At 36.8% G+C, this 22,665-nt stretch overlaps 1 protein-coding gene across 3 annotated transcripts in view; it reads left to right on the forward strand.

The window, feature by feature from the left end:
- The first annotated feature begins 9,057 nt into the window (after window positions 1-9,057).
- Window positions 9,058-22,665, forward strand: part of BRINP3 (BMP/retinoic acid inducible neural specific 3) — a 338,781-nt gene continuing 325,173 nt past the window's right edge. The window contains exon 1 of one of the 3 annotated variants that reach the window (XM_010974025.3): window positions 9,058-9,191. The gene's annotated coding sequence lies outside the window, so the exon portion shown is untranslated. Of the gene's footprint in view, window positions 9,192-10,626; window positions 10,862-11,698; window positions 12,199-22,665 lie in introns of those variants that run through there. The other 2 variants (XM_010974027.3, XM_010974026.3) reach the window with 2 other exon arrangements.

Genomic DNA, 22,665 nt, shown 5'->3' on the forward strand with positions numbered 1-22,665 from the left:
AAGGGGCCTGAAGTAGTATCACCTTTGTTTCTCATGAACAATGTGTGTCATAGAGAATATCCAGCTTTTCCAGAGGGAGTTCATACTGAGCAGCTGCTCTGGAACCCAAGGAGGCCTGAGATTAGGACCAGCCAAGATTAAAATGGGGATTCTTCTCAATATGATGGCCTAAGGAAGGAGCATGACTTTGCAATGTCTGCAAAGACGAAAAGGTGGCTGGAGAAGAGTGACCAAGGATATAGTAGTAATAGACTAGGAAATAAAGAAAGATTAAATATTCTAGGGTCTTCTAAGGTCTTAGGATCCATGGTAATGATTTTGGTGTTTATTCTAGATAAATGGAAGCCATTGAACATTTTTAGTAAAGGAATTACATGATCGATTTTCATTTTAACAGGATTACGATATTCTTGGTGTTAGGATAGAAAGACATGGTACCAGGGGAGGCAGAGCAAAGAAGATATTGTTGCAATAAGCCAAGTTAGAAATGATGGTAGCTTGGGTTGTAATGTTAGCAATAAAAGGGTTTGAGAAGTAGCCGAAGGCTGGATGTGTTTTGTACATGGGGTCAAGACGATTTGTTGATTATTTGGGTATGAGTCTGAGAGAAAGAAGTTAAAGCTATGTTCAATTGTTTTTCCCCCTATCTGTAAAGATGGATTTTCATTAACTGATTTGGGAAAGAATATAGGTGAAACAGGTTTGAGAAGGGGTTGGCGTACAGCAGCTGAATGTTGGACATGTTCACTTAGGATGATGATGATTACACTTCCAAGTGAAATTGTTAAATAGGAATTTGTACAGACTCTGGAAAGTCTAGGGGAAAAGATCAGCCTGAAAATACAAATTTGGGAATAAGTCAGTAGACAGATGATATTGGATGCCATGGAAATAAATGAGTTCTCCAAGAGATGGAGTGTAGATACAAATGTGAAAACGTTCAAAGACTCGATCTTAGGGAATTCAAATTTAAAATTTCGAGATGATGAGAATAAAGGAGAAAAAAATGACTGAGAGGCAGCAACCAGAGATATAAAAGGAAAATCAATTATTTTTTTGTCCTGGAAGCATTGATCACTGGTTTGAGACAGACATCCCGTGTGTTCCATTTATTTATCTCGTCCTCCCCCCACAACCCCCACCCTCAAAACCAAGCATTGATCAATCACTTACTGCTTTACCGTCTCTGTAGTTTTACTTTTTCCAAAATGTAACACAGTGCAAATCATACAGTACATAGCCTTTTCAGATTGACTTTTTTCACTAAGAAATTTGAATTTAAAAGTTTCCTCCAAGTCTTTTTGTGGCTTAGTAGAATACTTATTTTAATCACTGAATGATATTGTATTGTACGAATGTACCACAGGTAGGTTATCATTTTCCTTTTGAGGCACAATCTGGTTGCTTCTAGTTTAGGGCAATTAAGAATAAAGCTGCAGGTATTTCCATGGGGTTTTTAACTCATCTGGGTAAATATTAAGGAGTGCAGTCGATGAGTCATATGATAATACTGTGCTTAGCTTTGTAAGAACCTGCCAAACTTTCTTCCTAAATGGTTGTACCACTGTATTCCCAGCAGCAATGAATGGGAGTTCCTGTTGCTCCACAGCCCCTGACAATTTGCTATTGTTAGCTTTCTGGAGCTTAGTCATTCTAACAGGTGTGCAGTGCCATTTCATTTTTCTAATTTGCAACACATGATGTTGAGCTACTTTTCCCAAGCTTATTTGCTGTCTGTAAATCTTTAGTGAGATCTCTGTTCAGAGCTTTTGTCCATTTTTAATTTTTTTTTTTATTGTTGAGTTTTAAGAGTTCTTTTGGATGCCAATCCTTTATGAGATGTGTGTTTTGCACAGATATTTTCTCCCAGTCTGTGGTGTGTTGTTTCACTCTCTTAACATTGTCGTTTGCAGGGCAAAAATTTTTTAATTTTAATGAAGTCCAACTTACCAATTTTTTTCTTTCATGAATTGTACTTTTGGTATTGTATCTAACACAACATTTCCAAAGTCAGGGTCACCTAGATTTCCCCTTTGTTATTTTTTAGGAGGATTATAGTTTTGCATTTTATATTTAGTCTATGATCTATTTGGAGTTCATTTTTGTGAAAAGTATAGGTCCATGTTTAGATTTACTTTTTTGTGTATGGATATACAGTTGGATGCCAAATTTGGGCATAGGGATATTTGATAGGACCACCCAACGTCACAGGTGTTCATTCATTAACAACTATTTATTAAGTACCAGCCAGGTACAGAGGCCATTTTAGGTACTGGCAAGGACTGGAATTCCCCACTACCTTGCAATGCCCCACCCATTAAACTCCTTCATCTAATTTCTTCCCACAGGCAAAGCTGAAGTGTGCCCTGCACTGAACGTGCGGTCTGATGTTTAGTCCTGGATCAGAATGCTGTGGTTTGAGAATATCAGTGCAGCAGATTGCCCCCCATGGTCTCTTCCTCTTCCTCAACACAAAGATCGACTTCATTTTACAGCTTCCTTTGCAGTTAGATGTGCTCATAATAACTGTTCCGGTCAATGGAGTGTGAATGGAAGTGGTGTGAGCCACTTCGAGATCTGGCCCATAAAATCTCCTAAGTGATCCTCCACAATTTCTCTTTCCCACATTTGCCAAATGAATAGAGAACATCTGAGGACTTAGTGGAATACTGGGTCATGAGATGGAAGGCGTCTGGTTCCCTGAATCACAGTGTATCAGGTCTCTACAGCCACCCTGCTGACTCAACTGAATGGTGCATGAGCACAAAATTTAAATTTTAATTGAACAACAGGACACAGGACTTGTTAATGGCCACTTTAAAATTATACTGTAGAAAACATCTATCCTCCAGAAACTGTTGACTCTTAGCTCTAAGCAAACTCCTTCTCCCAGCAAGTGCAGGCAGTAACAAACTTCCGTGCTTCCAGAAGCTGTTAAATAATGGAAATAAGTGAAGCATATTGCTGAAAGGATCTCATGCCCAGGCTAGATCACCAGCCATTATCCAACTCTGGGTGTATTATTTTCTTGTGTTGTTGCTGTTGTGATACTGTCAATATTTGTAAGATGCTTGGGGTCCATGACTTTGGTCATCTTATGCTGCGCATCATCCTAAGGAGTCCTTGGCTTTTAGATGACAATTTGTTTTGTCTTTTATTAAAAGGATGATTGATTATGTGAGCAGAGTGTGGGATGGAGTCAAAAAGACCTTTATATTTATTACTAGACTCCCCTTATCCTCCTCCTAGGACATAAAAACTATAACTTACTTATTTTTATATCCTTATAACATTTAGAACCTTGCTGCTTATATATAATACCACCAATAAATGATTGTTGAATAAATGCTCAATAAATATTTGTTGAATTGACTTTTAGGCTTGGTCTCCTTCCATAAATACAAAATGAATTCATTTTATACGGTCTTTTAAAATTGCTTTTGTCTGTAAATTCGCATTTTCTCCTCAGAGGCAAAACTCCATGATCAATGAGAAGGACTGTTTTTCATCCTCCTACAAGGTATGTATTTTTTCAGAATAGGAAGTACAAGCATTAGAGAGATTTAGAGATACCAAGAGAATTGGCAATCAAGTAGCTTAGTTTCTTTTTATTTTCATTAAAGGGGTTAGAGGCCTTAGGAGTTCATGAGACACTAAAATTAATGATGCATCCTAATTAAGTAAATGTTCAGTTTCTTTTCTTGATCGCAATACTGTACAAAATAAAAGGAGAAAAAGATCAAATTGCTTCATATCAATCTTTTCATGAAAATAAAAATCCTCCCACTTGTTGTCAGTCATTCCCTTGTGGTCCCATTTTAGATCTCACATTTCTTTTCATACTTTTCTAATTTTCATTGGCTTCTGCAATTAATCTTGTGCTTAATGCTTTTTCTTCAGACCATATATTTTTCATATAATCTTCAAATTTAGTGATTTTTATTCACTCTCTTACTCCATATCTATATTTTTAAAAACCAAATCAGTCTGTATTGAGTGCTATTATGTGTAAGATTAGGCTCAGTAGTACATTCTAGATGAATACAACTACGTAATGTTGTAAGTTTTTAAGTTATTGGTTTATTTCTGGAAAACAGCGCTATGTCTGGTCCCCCACACCTTGGTTCCTTCCCATTCCCTGTATAACCAAGTTGGAAGAATCAACTTTGTTCTTGATGAAATCAAGTTTCATCCTGATGAAAGAAGATGAGTTGTTCAATAACTGGAGGAACGGACTGGCCATGAAGCAAGAGTTTACTGTTAAATCATAACATGACTAGAGAGGAAATAATATGCTACTTTTTTTTTGAATTCTTTGCTGACTGACTCAGTTTCTTATCGCTGCTGTTTTAAATGACCTCAAATGCAGGTAGAAAATTTAAAAACAGAACATAGAGGAGACAAGATGGAGTATGATCTTGTAGGTGATTGGAATTATCTACAGTTTAAGTCTGTATTGTGTGGTTGAAAATAGTTTAGGGAACAACCCGATACACATACAAAAAGAACACTGAGAATCCTTCCTGAGAAAGTAAAATTACCTCTTGAAATGTTCCCCGATCATGGAGGGCAGGGGTGGAGGGGGGAGGGGAGGATAAAACAAGGCCCGGAAAGAAAAACGTTCGACAATGAAGAGAGTTAATTATCAACAAAATAAACTCTGAGGAGACTGCAGTTTATTCATCTTTGCAATACTTTCTCTCTCCTTCATTTATTACCTGACTCAGTCTCAAAACCACTACTTGTTTTTTGGCAGGTACTAATAGAATTTAATTGATTTAGAATGAATACCAGCTAAGAATTTAGGAAAGCCACATTTAAAGTCCCTTGGGTTACTAGTATGGTATGACTACACTGATCACTTAATCTCTCTTGTTCTCAATTTCTTTATCACGATGAAATTAGACTAAACCATCTTTAAAGTCCCTTCAAGTTCCAACATACTTTTTTGAGATTTGAATATGTTGATCAGTTTAGCCACATATTGATCTCATGGGGTAGGCTGTGAAGATGCTGGCACACTTAGGTACTTAAGAAGTTTTAAACACTTTTAAAGAGAAAGCTCTAAAACCAAAATTAGCACATAGCCAAGAGACTAAGATGAATAAATTTAAATATTCTAATGAGGCCATTTATATATGCATAAATGTGTGTATCATATATTACCCTTTTTTTATGCAAGGACCAGTTTGAATTTACTTATCTTACTGTAACCCATTTTTGTTATAAATTTGATTTAAGATTAAAATAATCTGAACGTATTTTTCTTCACAAGCAAATTGCTTGACAATTTCTCTAATTCTTTCTCTGGTATCTTGAACATTGCTTTCAGATTCGAAGTCTTAGCAGATTAATAGGTAAGAAATCTATTAGGTGGTACCTGTATACTTAAAAAGAAGGAAGAGCCGGAGTAGCAAACAAAAACATTACCCATAATACAAAATATGCTAAAATACCAACTGCAGATGTGCACAGATGTTATCCAAGAAAATACAAGCTCAACATAAAATTAAAATGTATAACTTTTGAGGGACATCTCAATGCAAACTGATTTGTACGTAAGGTAAAAACCAGCTAAAAGATATAAAGCCTATGGCTCTATTTGGGGTTTGATCACATGTAATCATATGATTTAGTGTAGTATTCAAATGCTTATGTTGTTTAATAAACTTTAAGTGCTGTAAACTATTTTAAACTTAAGGAACCATGAGTCACAAAATTAATATTTTTTTTATCCTGTACTGTTTTTCTCCAAATATTTAAAAGAACAGCAGCCTCACATTTTTTTTTCACAAATATGACTAACGTCACATTTTCTAATTTAAGTCAAGTTGGATCCTCAACAAATAATTCTATTTATTTGAATAACGAATTAGGTAAGTAGGTTTAGGGAGCATGTGGGAATTTTTGTATGACAAGCATACCATCTCTTTTTTTTTAAAAAAGGTTTTTCTTGTTTGTTTGTTTTTGAGTGAAGTAATTAGGTTTGTTTATTTACTCATGTATTTTAATGGAGGTACGAGGGACTGAACCCAGGACCTGGTGTATGCTAAGCACACGCTCTGCCACTGAGCTACGCTCTGCCACTGAGTTATACCCTCCCCCCAAGCACACTATCGCTGTATCACAGCTATTAGGGCTTTTGTTTGTAATGAATGTAATTCAAGATAGTCATGCTCTTTATGTGGGTGGACCTCAGATCCTCCCAGCAACATCTGTCTCTCTAAAACACAGAGACATACACAGAAATCATCCTTTTGGTAAACTGAGATGTCTGGAGAAAGAGTTCTGCTCTGGAACATCATTAGGAATGGAATTCAGTCTGAGGAGAGAAAAAAAAAAGTGAAACAAACATGTCCTTACTGAAATATTTTTCCTTTGTCAATTTGGATACTAATTTGCACACATGCACAGTTCGCCGTGCAATTGTAATATCCCATCTGGCTATCTCTCTTCTGGAATTTTATACTAGTGATTTCTAGAAAATTGATGGCCTGAAATGAAATACTTCCTTATCAGTGGGATTTTAAGAACAGATATTTCAGAGGTCAGGGCCATCCTGTTTGGCTCAGGAATACATTTTGTGACAATCGGTTTATCCGTTATCATTAAAATGTGTGGGTCAGGGGTTTACAGTGGAAGGAATGACAAGGAAGGAAAAAATTTAATATGAATATTTCACCAGTAAAATCTATTCCATAAATCAAAATTGCAATGATTTCTCTTACAGCAAGTCTCCTGTAGTTGTTCACATCCCAAGAGGTCAGCTTTTACACTTGAAAAACCAAGTTCACACAGTTTGAAAGATTTGTTATTCTGCTAGTGACACATGACGTCAGCACAGTCAAGAGCACTTCGGGTTTTCCCCACTCCTGCACCTACCCTTCCCAGAATGGGGGTGCTATAGACTCACAACCACCAGGGGGCTTTATAAATTTATGGGTATCACCACGACATGCAGATACCTACTTTGGACGCTATGAATTTGTATCTGGTGCGAAAGCTGGAACAAGGGTGTACATGTTAGTAAGAGATTTCTATGGCTTTAACTTTCCGGGCCAAAAAAAAAATGTGAAAAATACACATCCTCATTTCTGAAACTGAAAAAACTATACTCTATTTTAGAACATAATCAATGCATATGAAAAGCATAGGCATGGAACTACGACCCCAAATTATCTTCTTTATTTTCAGAAAGGAAAGAGAAGAAATAAGGGAGATGCTTAAACACCCGTTTGGCCAGCAAGCAGGAATCAGCTTTTTCTGTGTTTGGATTTTGTACGTGGGAAATTTAGGACCTTAGAGCCTTCATATTGCCTCCTTAAAAGTCCCCTACTTCAAATTCACTCTTACGTGTTACTGCTCTCCTCGGAAGGAGGAAAAGAAAATTTCCACTGACCCAGCTCGTGATTTACATACAGAGAGCAAATAAATGAATGGAGTGGGGGATGGGGCAGTGAGACGCAATGTGTTTCCTTTTCAACCGCAGAAAATAAGATTACTTACCAAGAACATTTTTATCCAGGGCAAATGTTTATTCCTTCTATCACTCGGCGCCTCATTCTCTGCAAGAAATCAATTTCCACTCTACCTTTCCCTCCTATTTCTAAAAAAAAAAAAAAAAAAAAAAAGAAAAAGAAAAAGAAAAAGAGAGAGAGAGCGCTCAGATAATGCTCAAGCTTCAGGGTCCAGAGGAAGCTAGAGCAGAGGGCAAAAGACTCCCGCGGCGCTCTTTACCCAGATCCTAGCGCCGAGAGCGAACCCCTGGGGAGGAAGGGAGCCCCTCTAAGAAGGGTGCCGGGGCTGGCGGGGAGGGGTTCATTTCACAGCCGAAATGTGAATCTTCTGCAGAGAGAATAAGCAACCCCTCAGGCACACAAGCAAGTCCCTAGGGGAAGTAGGGTTCAAAGAGAAAAGGGAAGTTCCTGAATTGAATGAGTGAGAGAAAGAGAGAGAGAGGGAGGCGAGACTGGGATTTGGGCTTGGAGAAAGGATGGGGTCGTAGAGGAAGGAGGAGAAGGAATCAAACGAATCTTACCGATCGAGCAGGCGATCGTTTGTGCGGTATCGGGCTATGAAAATGGGAAGATAGCATTTGGCAGCCAAGCCGTTTCTGGCCCACTTTCCCTCGGTAACTGTGCAGGACGGAGGGGAAGAGGGTGCCGCACAGCCTGCCACCTGCTCCCCCGGGGGCGGTCCTCAGAACCTCCAAAGCTCTAGCTTCTACAGCGAGGCATTTGGAGCTGAGGTTTCGGACGGAAGTCAGTTGCCTTGAGTCACGGGCAGCAGGATTCGCCGAGGAAGCAGGACCTGGAAGGACTCCTGCCGCCGCCGCCGCCGCCGCCCACGGTCCCCCGGCTTCGGCCCCGTGCCTAAGCCTCCCGGCGCAGCGCCCCCGAAAGCGCCTGGCGACCCGCCGCCTCCGCATCTTCAGCCCCCAATGCAAATCGCGGATGATTTGGTCATCCTAAAGTGACCATAGTGGCTTATTTGGGGGGTGGTTGGTTGTTTTGGGCTTCCTTACTACGCCTCCCTCGGTGGCTGCGAGTGAGAGGGTTCAAGGGAAATCCTAGTGAAATGCACTGATGGAATACTATTAATCCTAGTAATAATGTTCCCAACGCAGGTAACTCTCAAAGAACTGAGAGTGGGAAGATCAGAGCAGGATTTCCGAAGCGGTGCCCTCTTGAATTCTCATTGGATCCTTCCCAGCAGCCTAAATCACTCTCGCTGCTCTATCTATCACGATGACTACAGCCTTGCTCACTAGTTCTCTCTTTATCTCGCTGTCTTCAACACATCCTTTTACTTCTCTTTGCAGATTTATCTGTACTCCACCTCCTGGTCTCTGGGGTTACCCAGCTTCTATTTTTCCCTACTGTATGGGGCTGTACCGTCCATAAATTTTCACTTTGTCTGCCTAAGGATCGCCACAAATAAGCCCCCCCCCCACCTCGCCCCTCCCCAAATGAAAAGCACCTCTTTTAATTTTGCTTCCCTTCTTTGGGGGTTCGTGGTTCTCCATGTAACCGGTTTTCCTTGGTTACATGCCACCAGGAACTGCTGATTATTTCAAAGTTCCACCACCCTGCAGCTCATCACTGTACCTTGATTTGGAAGATCATGGAATATCTGTTTGAATCCTGGATGTATTTTTCTCACAGTCACCTCGCTTCCTGAAATTTCCTCTGGTGAGTTACTCTCTTTATATGTTTTAGAAACTTATTGCTAGTGTTATTTCTAATAAGCCTTGTTTGTTTAAAAATGTGTCATTTCTTACATTTTTTTGTCACTTTCAGAACTCATAGCTCTATGCAGCCGTGTTTATTAATCAATGTTATTTGCAATTGTGCTCCTAAGACACAGCCCATGTAATGAATTACCCCATCACCTTTTATATCCTTTATTTATTTCTGCCCTCATTTGTATTTCAGGGTATAGGAGATATTAAACCCCCCTTCCAATAATGCTTCTTGGCACACATTCTTGTGCCATTTGAAAGGTCAAATTTTATATGTTTATCTAAGAGTGAGCTTAAAAGAGAGCTTCTGACAATTGCAGGGTCTGAGAAAGTTCACTTGTCTCTGATCTTCAGAAGGTTGTTCAGGTCAGTATTTGTTTATTGCAAGCAATTACATGGCTGAGGGAGGACTTTTGTGAAGTGTATTTTTATGGGTTTAGCAGGATACTAGGCACTAAGCCACCGTATGGTAAGAGGAGGTGTGTGAGTTTTGAGTGCACCATTTTTTAATTTATTTTTTATTTTTTATTTTTACAATATCCCAAATCACACATGGACACATTATTTTGGGTGTTGTACTTAAATTCAGGCATCACATTTGGGAGTATGTTTTGGATTTTGTGAATTGAGCTGGTGAACAGTTAATTGGACATGGAGTGCCCATTTCAGAGGAAGAGAGCTATCAGAAGAAAGCGCTCATTATCTTGGTACTAATAATTGAAATTCAGGGACAGACTATATGAAAAATTTAATTGCCTCACTCTTCACACTTGTTCAACCCCCGCACTCAATTTTAATAAGTATGTTAATACGTCAGTGTTTTTGGCTTTTATGAATATTTTTCTGGGCTTAACTGACAGTTATGATTATCACTCCCCCTTTAAGTATAGGTATGTTGAGAAACATTTAAATCGTAGCTTTTACTTCACACATTGACAAGGACACAGTATTTAGTAAATGCCAACCCAAATGTATCCGTAATCTCTAAGTACTGAGGTTTGGAGTTTTTCTCTATGAACCTTCCCCCACCCCTCCCCATAAGAACAAGTTGTTGGTTTCTGTATTTCTGGTTATTGGGATGGATGGAAGTGAAAAACCTATACAGTTCAAGCTTTTCTTTCTTTCCTTTTTTTTTTTTAAATTCGCGTAAAGAACTATTTCTGTCGTCATCGGTGGCTGACCTGACCACCTAAGTCATGCTTTTTTAAATTCAAAAGCCCTTTTCGCTTCCAGAAAGAAAAGTACTCCAGCTGCAACGTCACCCCATCCCCCAGTCTCGGGCTTCAAGGGCTTTTCCCCTGGGCTCCCAGCGAGAGAGCAGGGCTGCCCGCGGTCCGCGCCCCTCGGTGCCCCTCGCCCGTCACTAGTTTCCACCTGGTCTCCTTCCCAGTCTGGTCGTCCTGCCTGGCAAGTGCCATCAGCCTCCGAGACTTCAGCTGAAGAAACGAAGGCTTAGCATAATTCACCAATTCAAACATCCCCTTTGGAGGACTGCTGCCGTTGCGCAGGAGTGGAGGGAGGGAAGTGGGGGGTGGGAAAAAAAACCCAACTTTCGGGGCAGCCAGATCTTTCCTTCTTAACCTAGTCTACTCCGGGAAGGCACAGACGAACGGTACGTAGGTGAGTGCGTTTTTCTCTGTTATAACCTGAAACTCAAGTTTGTGGAGGGGAGATGTGCTCCTGGGAGGCGTTAAGCAGACGGCTATCAACAGGCGACCCTGCCTGGAGGTTTCTCCGCAGCTCGTGGCAACGCCTAAGCTACCTGGGTGCAGGGAGCGCGGAGGACAAGGTCCCCGGTTGACCGGATGGCCCTGGGCTTGGCGCCGGGAGTGGGAATGACCCGCCCCGGGAGGGACCGTGCCCCCTGCCCGCGCCCCGCAGCGCAGGCTCCGCACGCGGCCCCTGCAGCGAACGTGCGCCCGTGCGCCCGGGGTGGGCATTTGCAGCCCCGGAGCGTGGGGCGCGCCAGGGGGCTTCATCCTTGCTTTACGCTCTATGTCCAGCCTTCCCCCGCCGAACTTGAGCAAAACCCCTTTTCTGTGCGAGAGGCCAGATTTGGAATCCCTGATGAACACCCGTCTGCATTTGCATTTACTTACTATTTTTTAAATGAGCTGTACCTACGGCTCAGAAATGACGGCTCTCCGGCATGCCTGCTTTATAAAAATCTCATCGCGGTATTCATCCGTCTCAGCTGGGTTGCGAATAGCTAACTGACTTCTCAGGCTCCGTGTTAAAGTACTGCTGACCGTCACACCCTCTCTTCCTTCCCCAGCTGGCAGGCATCAGGAGGGTGGTGGGTGGGGGAAAGAAAGAGTTGGATATCAACTTGGAGCCAGAGGTTGGTCTGTAAGGTGGCTAGGAGCCGTTCAGCTTCTATACTACCCTCTTGCAAGTTAGGCTTTTGTTTCTCCGTCGCCCTTTTCCGGAGGTGGGTGGGTGGGAGGTAGGAGGGTCTAGGACTGGGAGCGCTCTCCTCCCGCGTCCACCCGAGAGGGGGTGGTGCTTCTTGGCCGCCGGTTACCTCTGGTTCTGCAGCCAAGCAGTGGCAGAGAGTTTAAGTCTCTGATGGCTGTTCTCCTAGTCTCCAAGAGTTGAACCGGAGAACGTTCTACTTTGCACCAGGTCAGGAACGTGATCAGCCCTTTAGAGCAGGGACCTCCTTCTAATGGGCATCCGGCTAGGAAACGCTGGGGAGCTTCAGCCTCCGAAGAGAAGAAGCATGTTTCCAGCTGTGTGAGATGCTAACCCGGGGCTCGAAAAGAGAAAGAGGGGACAGGGGTTGCAAAATAACCCTACTGTTGCTTTCAAATAGTCTAGCCAGTCAAATATATGTAAGCAAAGAAGAAAGCACCGGGGCATAAAACTGTCACAGCAGCTTGGAAGACAGATGATTCCGATTTGGGGGACTGTTTCTTTTGCGTGCTGTTTAGATTTGGCATCATGCAGTTAAACAGGTAAGGACTGAATGTCTCTATTTTATTGATAATAGTATAACCTGTGTTTGACCTCTCCTATGATAACTTATCCCTGTTTCACGGGTTGGAATATATGTATTTTCAAATGGGTCTGCTATGATGCATAACTTCTTAATATTCATATTCATGAACTATTAAATCCAGTAACATGCATTTATTTAAATGTTCAAGGTACATTTATTTAACTGTTTAACGGTGTTAGAAAAACCATAAGCTGGGCCAAGGTGAGAGGCAGAAATGGGGAATGGTAGAAGTCAGAGGTAAGGATGGGTAACCCTGATGAAGTATGTAACATAGTTGTTGCAGAAATGCCTTAAAACATTGCTTATTGTTAAGGTCACAGACCTGTCTATATTAAGGACAATTGGAGAACTCGTTCAGAGCATCTTCACTTAGCAATTTAATTCTGACTTCTTGAGAGAAATGTTTTTTGGGAATTTTCATGTTATTTTCTCAATTTCCCCTCCCAAAAAAAGAAAAAAAAAATGAAAAGAAAAAAAATCCATGGGGTGGAGGTGGCTTGGGTTGTCAGACAGGATGAGAAAAGACCTTGCCTTAAGGCAATGCTATGTATGACCCCAGCAGAGAAATCTTTGGGCTTAGGAAACTAGTTGGAAACTGAAAAATAAAATCTAAACAAATTCTTAAAATTATGGAAAAGCTCCCATAAGTAAAGCTTTTAAAAATTCCAAGTTTTGTAGATGTATACTGTTGCCAGCCAACAGATTTCTTCCACTATCAGATTTAACATTCAACCACCCCAGAAGCAATTAAAATAGCAAAACAATTTTATTATTTTAAATTGTTTTGTTATTCAAATTGTTTTGTTATTATTATTGATATTGTTAGGTTTTGCTTACAAGTTGAAGGAGTCTGGAGTCCCCACAGTGAAGCAAAAAATATTAATAAGATACAGTCTTAAAACAGTTCCATTTATTTCTAACAGTTTCTCTTCTCTAAGAAATTGTATTCTTTAATACAAGAAATATTTTTAGTACTTACGTTTATTGATGTGGATCCCTGATCAATAATTCTTCTGCTTGTAAGGCTCACTGGTAACATCTTGAAGAAATAGGAAAGATAACTGCAACTTTGGGTCATAAAATTGCAAAGTTACAGTGCTTTCCTTAGTTTGATGCAAGAGGTAGTTTTTACTCCACTGGAGAATAATTCGCCAATGAATCCAGTTCCTCAATTCTTTTGCATTTTGCCCTCTGGAGTTCTACTGCAGTGAACATGACATTATTATATATTATATTACATATGTATGTCCATTTTTGGGTGAGTGGAGAAGGTATTTATTTTAAATGACATTGCTTTGATAATGTTTTCAGATGAAATAGACATGATGCCATGTATGATTGATTTCATGTATCATTTAATCCGATAATATGTGATTCTAGCTTCTCATGAGGGATTTTCTTTTGGTAAACTCAACATTATCATGGAAATGTACATTTTTATAAAATACAGTCCATCTTGATTTTCTTCATGCAAAATGATTGGTATATTATGGTTAAGTAAATCTAATCTAAGTAAGAAGAAATCATTGAGACTCTAAGGGTGTGTGTGTGTATGGGTATTATATACACACAGACATATATGAAATTAGCCTTACTCCTAGATTTGTATGTTCTTTCAATAAAAATGGAATTTTTTTTCAGAATAGTGCCTTTGTGTATTTCTCTCTTCAAGTGCAAAGAACTCAACTGATAGCACTTCAAAACTTTGATGCTTTGTTATCAGCCTGTGCTTCAGTTTCCTCTATTACCTGTTATTTTGATTTTTTTCATATTATCTCCAAAATAAGCATAGTGACTAGAGTAAGCGCCTAAAATTTTAATAGTTTAGAAAACTGGATATTAGTATTCGAAGTTCAAAGTTCAGACACAAAGAGAAATGTAACACTAATCTTTGGCAAGTTTAGCACAAGGTTATCTTTTATTAAAATATCCCAAGGGTATTTGCATATTATGATTATTACTTATGATTAATGAGGCACTCTTCTAAGATTCTCAGTATTTTTCTCTTTACCTCTTAGTTGTGGATTATTGTGAAAAGTAGGGAGAGAGGGATCTGGAATTCCTTCCTCAGTTTCAGTTCCAGTTCTACCTCACTAATGTGGTCCTAGTCAGATTTCTTGTCTACCTTTTATTGTCCTCATCTCTCATGTGGTTGAAAACCACTTCTCTTCATGGTGTTGTCATAGAAAAAAAAGGACGTAAGAGAAGAGGATGCTTTAAAAACACAAATGGTATGAAAACAAAATATATTTTGAGAAAGATACCGTTTATGTTTGATTTCTGTTGTTGTTGGTTTGTTTTCTGGATAAAATTTTCTTTCCATGAAAGAAGTAATGTTGACTCTACTGATTTTTTTTTTCTATTTTGGCATCAAATACTTTTGGTCTATGTTGTTATGGTGTCTAATAAGTTTATGTAATATTTCTTTTGTTTTGATATTTTGTAGTTAAAAACAACCTGAGAGTACACTGCTTAAAGCAAATTAGTTCTTATTTACCTTATGTTTACCTTGGCATTAATGAAGTTCTGGGAGATTAGTTACTTTTACAAAAATAGTTGTTCTTGATTGACTTCGCAGTGTCGTTTAGTGAAAGTCTGATTTCTTCACAGATTTATATTATTAACTGGCTGATCTCTGTCAGTTTAATTGAAAAGAAGATCAACACATTCTCATGTAATACCTTTCATAATGAGAAAATTTGAGAAAAGTTAAGACTTGCAATTTCTAACATTTATCAACTCATATTGAGCTTACCAGAATTAATTAGGTGACATCTAGCATTGTTAGTGTTTTAATTTAGCAACTACTTGGGTAATTTCATTTAGACATTTAATAGTGTAACTCTGACCACTTTCTCCAAGCACTGCTGTATGGTTTTATGACTCTAATATTTACAATCTATGAGTTCTAAAGGAGACCAAAAGGAAAAAAAATGTGTTTAATATCACTGATTGCTAATGGATGATCTTGGTTCTCAAAAGGAGGGGATAGTGTAAAGATGTTTATTCTATTCTATGAAAGAGTAAAAGATTCTCTGAAGGTGAAATTTAATCATAAACACTAATGGCCTTTCTACTGAAAATATATCTGCAAGTTCTGGCCCAGCTTTTTTTTTTTAATGATATCAAATGGCCACTCTAACCATTTTATATTGGTCATCAAATATCCTCATCAATAATGTTTTAAGGCTTTTATCACTATCATTTCAAGGCATATTTGATGGGTTATTAAGAATATTTATATCCAATTACTTATTTGCAGACCTATCTACTTACAAAGTCTCCATAGATAATTATTTCATAAGCTATGAATTAGCTCTTCTATACTTAATGTTGGAAATAAAGTATTCATGCAAACAGTTCTGGGATATTTCTCAATTTTGTGTTCAAAGCAACAAATCATGAATAACTAGTAGACACTCTAATTGATATAAACACAATTACAATTCTCTAACCAATTTCTTTTCCCCTAAGATTGAAAGATATAACTAATACACTTATAATGAGCTGATTGGAGTAGTAGGTATTTTATCTTGACATAAATAGTTGTGTTAATTTTTTAAAATGTTTATTTTATTTTATAGAGTTATAGTCAGTTTACAATGTTGTGTCAATTTCCAGTGTAGCACACAATTTTTCAGTTAGACATGAACATCCATATATTCATCGTCACATTCTTTTTCATCGTGAGCTCCCACAAGATCTTGTATATATTTCCCTGTGCTATACAGTATAAACTTGTTTATCTATTCTATATATACCTGTCAGTATCTACAGGTTTTGAACTCCCAGTCTGTCCCTTCCCAGCCCCCTCCCCCCAGCAATCACAAATTTGTATTCTATGTCTATGAGTGTGTTTCTGTTTTATTTTAAATGTTTATTTTTAACCAAGAAAGCATCAATTCAGATTTGAAAAAATGACATGCAGTCTAATAAGTTGGGAAGTCTTATAGATTCTTTTTTTTTAATATTCATTGTTATTTCTTACACATAATGATTTCTCAAAATTTTTATTTTTTAAGCTTAGTTAAGAATAGTATTTATCCTCAGTGTAACCTATTTTTACTTATAATTATTTTTTAGGAGGATTTATATTAATGTCTAAACCGTAATTTACTCAGGTGTGGATGCCTTTAAAAGCACCCAAGGCATGACAAATATCTTTTAATAGCTAATAAAGAAGCTACCATGTTATAGTTCCAGCAAATTAAATCTATAAAATACACATTTATTGATTAAATTAATAAATATGTTAACATTACATTCAAACGTATGGTAGCTCTCTGCTCTGTAAGAATTATAGTCTCATAATGGTGTGTTTCATTTAAATTCCATTATAGATTTATAGTGAAAGAATACTTATAGATAGACTTATTCTTCCTGATTTCTGTGAAGATCAGCCAACCTCATCAGGATTGAGCTGTTTTTTATTAACTTTTCTGGAGTCTTGCATTTTGTTAATTTTAAAAGCTATCTCTAGAATATTGCACTATTAAAAAATAATCTAGCCTTGGGAAGACCAGACTTAAGGAAGCATGCATTTTAGATTTTCAGTGTCAAACAGTGGCTGTACATACACACACTGCTACTTAATAGATTCATTAAACACTCACCCTCACAACTGAAAAACGTAATCTTTAAAACATTTCAGATGATCTCCACAAATAGAAGCCAGTTTGGGAAAAGTGATGAAATCAAATCAAGGCGTAAATGTTGCAGGAGTTCGCTAATGTATCCTAAAACAAATCACATATGTTTACACAGGTTGCCTATCATGTGTTTTTGTAATTTGTTATATCTTTGATATGCATGCATTTTAAAGATGCAAGTATTTGTAACTGCTTTCAGATATGCAATTTAATACTATGTGGAGAAGCGCCTCCTGTTGTAGCTAAAGTAAATATAGAACAAAAGTTAATTCAATCAGGAAGTTCCTGGAGTAGACAATATATTTAAGTGGCCTTCCTGTCTTTCGTGTGGTAACATTTCTGATGGTTTGAAAAACCATCCCTGTAAACATATATACAGAGACGGTAGAACAGTCTTTTTCAGAAGTAAACATCTCTTAAACATAGTAATGAACAAAATCTAAATACTTAGAAGAAAATCATCAAAAGTTGAATAAAATATGAAAGTTGTAAAAAATGCTCCCTTAAGGTGATTCAACCATACTTGTCTCAACATTTTCTTATATAACACCAAACATATTTTATATATATATATATATATATATATATATATATATATATATATATATATACACACACACACACACATCAAGTCTACCTTACTCAAAACAGTTAAATTGAATGGCTTTAATTGAATTTACAGTAATAGCATTTCTGATTATTTATTCAGGCCTGTCACCAATATACACAATTTCAATACATTCTATAAACATGATAAGTAATATTTTCAAGATTATACTATGGAACAACGTGGAAGAAGATTAAAGTTTCCAAAATTGAATAATTTAGAATAAAAATGAGTAGCCAATCATGAATTGTCAACAGCACCAACTAGAAAGTATAGTTTCTATATTTTCTATTCCTTATTACTAATTTCACTCCAATGACTTTTTAAGCAACTTGTTAATTTTAATTCAAAACGTGTCTTGAGGGGGAAGGGTAGACCTCAGTGGTAGAGTGCGTGCTTAGCGTGCACACGGTCCTGGGTTCAATCTCCAGTGCCTTTATTAATAAATAAATAAATAAAACTAATTACTTCCCCTCCAAAAAAGTCAAAAAATAAAATAAAATACCCCCCCCCCAAAACCTGTCTTGAGTAAGCAATTATGATGGAATGTGAATTTTTTGAATTTGTAAGATAAACTCTTCCCTACTTACTGGAAGTTTCACGATCACGCAAAAACAGCACCTTCATTTTTTAAAATATGACCTCAGAGGAATGCACCCAGTCTTCTCTGTGAATTGAAACTTAAAATTCATAGCTAAGAAAAAAGCAGTTCTGAGCAATTTAAGAAACACTCTACATGTCTTTTAAAATTATTCTTGAAGTTTCTTTTTTGACTAAAAGTACCAGTTTTAAGCATCTTCTCACCTTTGAGTGGAGACATAGCTTATGGATTTCCATCCCTCCTTCTCCCCAACGCAAACACACACACATTTTTGCAATACTTCTCCCCTTACTTGAGAGCTTTTAGATCAAGGACAGATTATTGACATTTTAAATGTATAACTATCTTTATATTTTTGCTAAAAGGTAACAGTATGTTTGAACAGTGACAAAACTGGAAAAAAATGACTTCGAGCATTCATGTTTCTTCTTAGAGTGAATTCTAATAGATTTTACTTTATATCTTCCATCTACCCTTGAAATGTGAACTTTTTTTTTTTAAACACATCTCTTGTATAGCCAATGAAAAAGACACAAGAAATTACAATCATACGATGATAGGGCAGAATGAATGTGAAAGATCACTCATGTCATGATAACTTTTTAAATCTATCCTTAACAGCTTCTATTTAATGAATTCTGATTTATAGTACGAAACAGCAACTCTGATATAAACTGCTGTGATGAACTATTAAAAATATTTCTTTCTCATCAACAATATTAACTTAGCAAAGGTAAACACAAGTTTAACGTCACATGATTCTTTCATCACAAAAGGGAGAACAATTTGACCTGCTTACTGTCTTTTACAGATAGATTTGCAAAGATCTAAGCTGAAGATAATTTATTTGCTCAGGATTTGAAACTGGAGAATTATTAGCTGTTCATTAAAAATTTATCTACTACCAAATTTTGGTCTCTGATAAGTCCTGCAATATTGATTTCTATGATTATTACTTAGAAGGTATTTCCTGACCAGTTCAGATACATGATTTTAAAAATTACCATTAGTGTGTCCATGACGTGCTGGGTTATTAGCTCATATTCAACAGTCTTTATACAGATGTCCAATTTATGCATTCTTACAATATCCTTCAAAATCTGGCTGTTTCTTTTTCTTTGTTAATGGAGGTTCTGAGAATGGAACCCAGAGCCGCGTACATTCTAAGCACGCGCTCCGCTATTTTAGAAGTTAAAAGTACTGTATCGACAAGAGTGGTCCTTGACAATACCAAATGTTTTCAAAATTCTATGTTGGGAAATAATGGGGAAAGCAGGTGTTTATTGTTAGAAAAAAGCTTAGTTAGTCAAGCTTGACTATATTGCCAAGACCAGGCATTAGAAGGGTAAGTACCATGGGAAAATATGTCAAGCCTTGCAAAAGTCCATTGCTAAGGATGCGTTCTTCAGTTAGAAACACCCCAAGTTCTAATGTGCTTTATTAGATGGTGGTTCAGAAGGCTTTGGAGAACAGCAGATAAAGAAATAACTACTTGCTGCTTGATTGGTTTGCTTGCTGTAGATCATGTCTTTTTGTAACGTTTGGTCTTTTTTTACAAAATATTTATTGGATGTCTGATCAGTGGTGTGTACTGGGTTTAAATCTTGGGAATATAACAATGAAAAGACATAACAATTGCACTTAAGAGGCTTTTTTTTTTTGGCTATTTGAAGTACGCTTTGTTGTAATTAATCCATTCAGGCAAATTTAATGCTTGGCCACTCATTTTATTTTCACACAAGGCCAATTTTGATAGTGTAAAATAGGATTCTCTTTAAGAGACTAGGGTTGTCAAATTCCTCAGTATAGAGATGGATCAGTAAAGAATGTATTTTCTACGTAGAGTATTAAAGGATAACTATTAAAGAGAAAAGGAGGAATCAGTATAGTTCCACAAATAAAGTCATAATAATTCTCAGGGTGATGATTTCATTGACATCTGATTGTGTGGTTTCCGTTTGTTTATTTGTTTCAATGTTAGTTTTTTTTTTTTTTTTTTTTTTTTTTTTTTTACATGGAAACATTTCCTATGGGCTATACCTTTTGATTTTTAGGAATTAAAATTAATGAATAAAAATCATACTAACATTATAAGAGTGCACTTTACAAATTTAGTTTTCGTATTTTATCATGTATTTATTGAGAGTCTTCCCTGTGCCAAGTTCTTTTGTTGGTGTTACTTGTGTCTTCTTGGTGTTACAGACGTCTTACTGGATAAAACAGCACAAATCCTTGCCACGTGTTGCTTATACTGGAATTAATTATTGTATCGTTACAGGAATTTCAGGAATTATTGCTTTATTACAGAATTATTATCCTGTAAATTGTATGATCTCTATAACCAGAATTAGCTGACAGTGTTTATAACCACACACTCCTACTTTGAAAAGTTTGAACAGTTTCATATCCTTACAAACAGATAAAAAGAAACTGAAGATTATTATTATGAAATTTTAGAAGTTTTTCCTGTGGCCTAAATAATCAGGATCTTTTAAAAACACTTTTAAATAATTTTACTAAACTTTCTTTTAAAGTTCTTTAAATGTATTATTTTCTTTGTATGGGACTTGAGAAGGTACACTCCTGTTTGTGTTTCTCCACCTACTAACTTCTAATTAAAAAGCTGATTTCACCTTCTAGGCCTGCTGAACTCCAAAGTAAGTTTTAGTCCCATTAGAGATCAAGAGATTTATTGTGCATTTGGTTTCTAAACTCTAAGATTTCTGGACTTTACCCCAGTATCATGTCTTATTCTTAGAATATGTCAGCGAGCCTTTATTTACAGTCATATAAATGCCTTGGCTGAGCAACAGGCTACTTGCTTTTCAGCTTTTACGCAGGATCATTCGAAATTAAAACAAACAAACAAACAAAAAAAAGCATTTCTAAAGCTTTGCCAAACTGTGAGGACATTGCCCATAGAAGTTGGGGTAAAAGGTTTATTATCTTTGTACTTACATGGATTTGTACATAGTATGTATTTTCAATTGACTGTTTCCTCAGATTCCCTTTAAATTTGTATTTATGGGACAAAATTCTTTTCCTGAGAAGAAGTATTTTATTCTCCTCACAAACTAGAATGCTTTTTTATTATTGGATCATGCTAGAAAAATTAGAATCATACTGCTGGTTATAGTAACTCTGTTAAATCTTGGTGTTAACATTATTTCCACTCCATCCCTGTACATAGATTATTTTAATCTTTATTTTAGGCTGTCTTCTGTTTCTCTGCTTTGGTGGTCAAAAATATTAATTATAATAGTTTTTTGAAGCATTCTTCTTATTTTACTTCAAAATTAGACTTTGTCATCTAAGTATACTAGTCTAAACCTCCTGCATTTGAACTTTGTTCTTTCATCTCTGACCACTCCCCTTATGAATTAAAATTAAGTATAACTTGAATCTTACCAAGATTTTTTTTTATATTATCACTTATGTTGAAACACTGAAATATTTTGTATTTAAAATGTAAAGAAAGCCTACGTGACTCTTGAACTTTGGGCTTTTGAGAATAATTTCTCCTGTGTTCCGGACAGAATTAAGAAATGGAACTCACTTTCTCTTCATTTTTTTCTAATCAGTTCCACCATTTAGGTAGTAGCACTTAACTTCCTCTTTATTGGTAGGACAAGATTGTATTGACAGCATCAAGCAGGAGATTAGTTCCCTCTGCAGTATATATTCCTCAAAGGAATACTAACCCTCATTAAGATGGAAAACACTTAAAACTGTAATTCAGAGGCGCTGTATTGCCTGATCAGCTAAATAAAATAAATAATGAGGAGGGCCCTCTGGAATTCAGGTTTAGTAGAGTTAAATGACTAAAAAGATTCACTTCTAAGGCCAGTTTTAACCTATACAATATGATTTAAAATTGGAAGCGCAGTTGTTTTTTTTTTTTAAAGAATAGGGAAAGTGAAACAGGATAATAATAATGCATTACTAACGTGTTAGTATAATGACAATCTCTTGCTAGTGTAAGCAGACATCATGAAGCCTTCCATAAAGTTAAAAAAAAAATAAAAAGGAGTTCAATTCATTGCATGTTCCGAAACCTTACTATGTGCATGGCAGGGTTAAGCACAGAGGCCGGCAAATCCTTCATAATCTGGTTATATGAACAAAGGAGTTTAAGAGGTTAGTAGTAGTATATTGTAAAATTTTAGAAGACTAATGGTTGGAAATCCATCCAGTCTGTAGTTATTTTAATAATTTTCAAACCACCATATTGAAAAGAATTTAAGATAGTTATTAACCCCCCCAAACATGTATCTTTAAAATTCAAAAAGAATTGCTGATTCAAATTAAAAGTGTGTTCTATTCTCTGTATGGTTTCTGCGTGGGTAACCTCAGGTTTCCGTGATGCCTGGAGTTGAGTGGTATTTTTTTGCTTCAGGAATTAGCTCTACTTTTCAGCTTTTTATAAATTTGTTTTACTTTTTTTTTTTTAAAGAAAAAGTACAAGAATTATCAATTCATAAGGAAAAGAGAAACTTAAATTTTGTTTCAATTCTTAGATAGACCCAGTGGTAAACAGCATAGCTAAAAGTCAGAATGACTTTCTTT

The sequence above is a fragment of the Camelus bactrianus genome, chromosome 23, assembly GCF_048773025.1.
Source record: "Camelus bactrianus isolate YW-2024 breed Bactrian camel chromosome 23, ASM4877302v1, whole genome shotgun sequence".
In the NCBI taxonomy this organism is placed as follows: domain Eukaryota; kingdom Metazoa; phylum Chordata; class Mammalia; order Artiodactyla; family Camelidae; genus Camelus; species Camelus bactrianus.